This window comes from Triticum aestivum, chromosome 7A (genome assembly GCF_018294505.1).
Source record: "Triticum aestivum cultivar Chinese Spring chromosome 7A, IWGSC CS RefSeq v2.1, whole genome shotgun sequence".
Classification (NCBI taxonomy): domain Eukaryota; kingdom Viridiplantae; phylum Streptophyta; class Magnoliopsida; order Poales; family Poaceae; genus Triticum; species Triticum aestivum.
In genome coordinates this window covers 243,122,404-243,127,702 of record NC_057812.1, presented here as the reverse complement: position 1 = coordinate 243,127,702, position 5,299 = coordinate 243,122,404, and the positions used below count along the sequence as shown (strand labels likewise).

At 42.4% G+C, this 5,299-nt stretch overlaps 1 long non-coding RNA gene across 4 annotated transcripts; it reads left to right on the top strand.

Moving 5' to 3' along the window:
• Positions 1-358: 358 nt before the first annotated feature.
• On the top strand, positions 359-2,999 carry LOC123151483 (uncharacterized). Of its 4 annotated transcripts, XR_006475665.1 has the most exons (6): positions 359-1,217; positions 1,419-1,511; positions 1,610-1,821; positions 1,934-2,315; positions 2,389-2,478; positions 2,708-2,999. It is a non-coding gene; the product is annotated as an uncharacterized lncRNA (long non-coding RNA). The 4 variants fall into 4 exon arrangements; XR_006475663.1 differs by having other exon boundaries at positions 1,610-2,315; positions 2,724-2,999; XR_006475662.1 differs by having other exon boundaries at positions 1,610-2,315.
• Positions 3,000-5,299: the final 2,300 nt, after the last annotated feature.

Sequence of the window (5,299 nt, the reverse complement as noted above, 5' to 3'; positions counted from 1 at the left end):
TAAGTGCTGTTCTGTGTTCTGGTGGGTCCCATATGTAAGCCGGAAACGAAAATGCTGAGATGGCAGGCTGCTGATGTGGATAGCCTGCATGTTTAGATAAATAGGTTAGTGGGGATGAACTTCTTATGTATATAGGATAAGCGTAGGTGTTGTTAGAATAAGGTCTTAAGGGGTGTTGTTAGAATAGACTCACCATATATAGGACACCACTATTCTAATTCTGGGATTAGAATAGTTATTTGGATAAGAGTCAGCAAGGTCCGATCAGATGTTCCCAACTAGCCGAACCCGTGCGGCCACGATCCGTTCCCAGACCTGCACCCCCTCGATCCCGTCCCTAATCCACCCCCCCCCCCCCCCCCCTCGATCGGCGGCTACCCTCCCCGAATCAGGCCACCACCGTCGCCTCCCTCCCAAATCGCGCCACCACCGCCGCCCCGCCCCACGACGCGCAGCACCCGGCCTCCCAGCGAGCCGCCGCCCCGCCCCCCGGCGCACCGCCTCCGTTCCTCCCACCGTGCTGCCGCCTTGCCCCATGGCGCCCAGCCGCTCCGCCCTCCACCGCCTGATCTCCGCCGCCCACCGGACCTGACAAGAGGCTCCACCAATGGCCACGGATAGGGGCTGCGGCCTTCTCGGGGCGCCGCCGTGACCTTCCCAGAGGGGCCACCACGACCTTCCCCAGCTCTGCCCTCCGCTACGGCTGCCGTCGGCGGCCTTCTATCCATGCTGGAGCTGCCCCCCGCCTGGATCCGGCCTCGCACAGCCCCCTCGCCTGGATTTGGTCCCGGCGCCGCCCCACTCCTGGGTCCGGCTGCCGTGCCAACCCCGCACCTGGGTCTGGCCGCCGCAGTGCACTCGCCCCACTCCTAGGTCCGACAGCCGCGCCGCCCCCGCGCCTGGGTCCAACCATCAGCACCCCCACCCCCTGGCACACAAGCGCCGACATCTACCCCAATCCCCAAGCACACCGCCCAAAGGGCCCATGCCCCATCCCCCGACACTATCCTGCCTCGCTGGCGCACCATGGACGTCTTCCTCTTCTGCCTAGAACTTCTTCATCCTTGGTGCTTGCGTGCACATGACAGCCACATGTGGTGTGAGGAGAAGCCAAGCTAAAAGAAGAACACACTTTCTTAGACGTGTGTGCACGCAAGACAGGCACAGAGAAGTTCGGAGCCGCCGACCCCAACAGCGGAACAACAGCTATGATCGAGGTGATTCTTGTGTTATAACATATATATGTTCTCAGCAATCCAGTAGGCTGTTCTTTGCTCTGAACTCTGCACCGTGGCATAATACAGTAATCCTGACCGCTCCTTCTGAATAACGGAGTTGACTTATCAGCAGAAAGTCTTGAACAATATGACCATCTCTGCTTCTGAAAACGTTGTTAACTTCACTCCCCATCCATCTAGTTAGCGCAAAGGTTTTCTCTGCTGCAAGAGCAAGGATGGAGGCCTCGAAGGACCATCATTTTCTGTAGCTGGGATGCGGAAGAGTACGGATTGGTAAGTGGATCTCTCTTCCAGCACCACATTCGTTTGTTATACATATGTAGGCAACTTAATAGCAGCTGCAATGGTGATCACAATTTACGTTTATGCAGACAGGATCAACTGAATGGGTTGAAGAAAACAGGTTGCATATCTGAATATTGATGTTTCAGAGTCGGTCCAGTTTTACTCCCATATACAACTCCCCAACTTGATGAACTACTACTGGAATCAATTAAACTGGAAAGAGTACTAACTGATAGTCAGTTATTTGGTTTTGGTCATACAAAAGAGTAGCTGTTGAGTGGTCAACACTCTACAGTGGGTGCGTCAACTTTGAACCACCTGTCTCTGACAATATCATGCTTATGCTATTTTTCTTATTAATAACAAGATGGTCAAAAAGTCAAAACATTCTCTTTTTTCAATTCATGAAGGTTCAAGACCCCGACAATTCATCTCAGACGGCTTATGATTCATGGGTTAAATCCAATGCTTCTCCCAACTTGAGTTGTAAAATGACTTCCTTATACAGTTAGCACACTGTTATCACTTGCGATATATAGTACTGATTGCTGTCAAACTCTGGGTTCCTTTGTGCGTAAAATGAAGCCTGCAGCTTCAGGGTTTCATGTCTGAATCTTCATTTCTAAATTTCAGCTCCAACTCTGAAAATGTTCCTAGCTATTTACTGTAGTTAACATATATTGTCTCTGATATCCTGCATGAAGATTCAATGACTGGGCAATGGAGGATCAGACTATGCAGCATTCGTTCAACATGTTGGCATTCCATCCACCAACTTGATATTTGGAGAAGGTAGGGGCGCATTTCGTATTGTTTATTCTTACGATTTCTCGTATCTCTAATGGTGCTCCTTGGACATTGACAGGGCCAAGATATCTTGTTTACCACTCTTTATACGATGATTTTGTAAGGGTGGAGAAGTTCGCGGACCCTGGGTTCTGTAGGCATGTCGCAGGTGCAGCCCCTTATTCATTTTGTGTTGTGTGTTACTCCCTCCGTTTACAAATATAAGATGTTCTAACCTTTTTCTGAACCGGATGCATACAGTCATGTTTTAGTGTGTATGTTCACTCATTTCAGTTCGTATGTAGTCCATATTGAAATATCTAAAACATCTTAAATTTGTGAACGGAGGGAGTTGTACTTGGTAGCTTCACAGCATAACCAACATCATCATCTCACAGCTGCTAGCCGCTGCAGCATCAACGACAACAGCGCGGCGCTCCTGGTGCTCCTCTCCCTCTACTGCCTTGCATGCTACAATGCCACCGCCTCCTCACTGTACAGAAAATTTGAGTGAGGAAAAATTCCAGCTCATGAACGAACATGAAGAAGTTCTAATGTGATGGTGCTATTCCCTGTAGTTATTTGTTTCTTGTGATTGCATTTGGTTGTGGCTGATGGATCTCTATCTTAACATATTATTTGCTTTATTCTAGTGTGACCTGCACAGAGCTCTCTCTATTCTTGTTTTAATCAACTCACTGATGCACGTACTGAGTAATTCGTGCGACTTTACCGCATCTTGTTTCAGACAGCAGCCCAACACTAATTCTTCAGTCTGATTTGAATGCCAGCTGAATCCATTTATTAAGTTGTGACTTTAATTGTGCCCATGTAATGTTGTTGGAGAGGAAATCTGGAGTTAACTGAAGTCCAACTATTACGTTGGACAAGGTTCATCTACTTCATGGTCAGCAAAATTCGACCCTCCCTAGCGTGCCAGCTATTTTTAATATCACAAAAATGAGTGCATATAGTTGATGAGAAAACCTCAAGGAAATTCAAACATTATGTTTTGAAGAAGTTCACTTATACAAAGTGATAGAAGGTTGGAAAAAATAGAGAAGAAACATTGGCGTTAAAAAATAAGCCAAAAGGCATTTTACTAAAAAAAAGAGTTTGATAAAAAAAACTCTAGAAGTTTACAAAACCCCCAAAGCCTGTAAGTTAAAACAGTAGACAATTTTTTCCGTCTCTGAAACTAAACCAAGAAGTTTAAATTTAACATACATAGCAGGTCAATGTTCATAAGAAAATTAGAAAAAAGATTATCTAAAGAAAAGCAAGAAATTCAAATTAACATAACACATGAGTTTGATGCTTATTTTTTATAAAAAGAACATTGTTTTACGGTTCAAAAAATGGAAAAAGAAAGTATTTCAAATAAACCAAGAAGTCCAAATTATATAAAAAAAGAAGTTCAATATTTATATAAAAAAACAGGTTTTCTTCGTTACTAAAGAATAAAATTAAAGAAGTTCAAATTAAAATAGAAGGAGTAGTTTGATGTTTACGAAAAACTCAAATTCTTTCCATTCGTAGGAAAAATAAAAGTATGAGGTTCAATTTTGAAAAAAAATGTTTGATGCTTATTTGAAAACATATTTTTTCTAAGAATAAGACTAAGAAGTTCAATTCAAAATAACAGAGAAGTTTGAAGTATATAAAAAAACTCAGATTTGTTGCAATAAGTTCACGTGCACCAGCGTGCATGGTTCGGAATTTATATTGCGGGACGTTCGACCTTCAATTACATGTTTTAAAATGGAAAAAATGACGTTCGACCTTCGATTGCATGTAATTCGACGTATACACAAAAAATGTGACAGAAGTTCATAGTGAAAACAGCGAGAAGTTCAATTACTGCAAGGAATGCATTTCAGGTGAGAATAAAAAGTATAGAAAAAATAAAAGCATAAAAGGTTTGTTGAAAGAAGTTCAAGTGCTCTGTCCAGGGAAATTCAAAATTTCTTGCGAGAGAGGTTCACCTCGTATTTCCATGTTTGATTTTTCCGTATAAAAATCGAATACAATTCTTTACTCAAAATATGAAAAGGTGAAGTTCAAATTGAAATAACAGACAAGTTCGGAGTTTATTAAAACCTAGGATTTACCTGTTCAAAAAATAAAAAACACAACGCCATTTTTTGCACTTTTAAAAACAACTCATAAACGAAAAAAATGGTTGCTAGAAGTTCAAGTACTCGGCGAGGAAAAGTTAAAAAAATCTTGTGAGAGAGGTTCACCGTGTATTTAGATGTTCAAAATACATAAAAATGTTATTTTTTGCGTTTTAGAATAATTATCTCAAACCAGAGAGAAGTTCAAAGTGATAACAGCCGGAAGTTCACGTACTACATGGTGTGTATTTCATATATGAAAATATACAATAAAGTGAAACAGAGTGAAGTTCAGACAGACTTGCCCCAGAAGTTCAACTACTTCACGCAGTGCAAAAAACAGCACATAAAAAACAGAGTGAAGTTCAAACAGACATGCCTGAGAAGTTCAACTACTTCACACGGTGCATTTCCATTCGCGATGAAGGCAGAAATCATGATCTCATCATTTTCTAATTTATTTCAAAATGGTAGGAAAATCATTTGTGTAAGTTAAAGTCCTCGGTCGGAGAAAGTTAAAAGAAATATTGTGAGAGAGGTTTGTACAACAAGAATATCATTTGTGTAACACTGACGAAATGGATAAGAAAATTACAAACGAAAATATGCCACAGAAGTTCAATGTGAAAACAACAGGAAGTTTGACTACTATAGTGAATGAATTTAAGATGAAGAACTTTTAAAATCATCGCGAGTACGAAAACACGATCAACACGGGAAAGTTGCATGTTTACATCAGCTTTCCACCGGTATATCACTTGCTTAATTTCGATTAGTGGATGGAGAGCTACAAGTAGTGGATGGAGATCTACGAGCAAAAAAAGCACGTGAAAAAGCAGAGTGAAGTTCAGGTACACACGTCGAGAAGTTCAG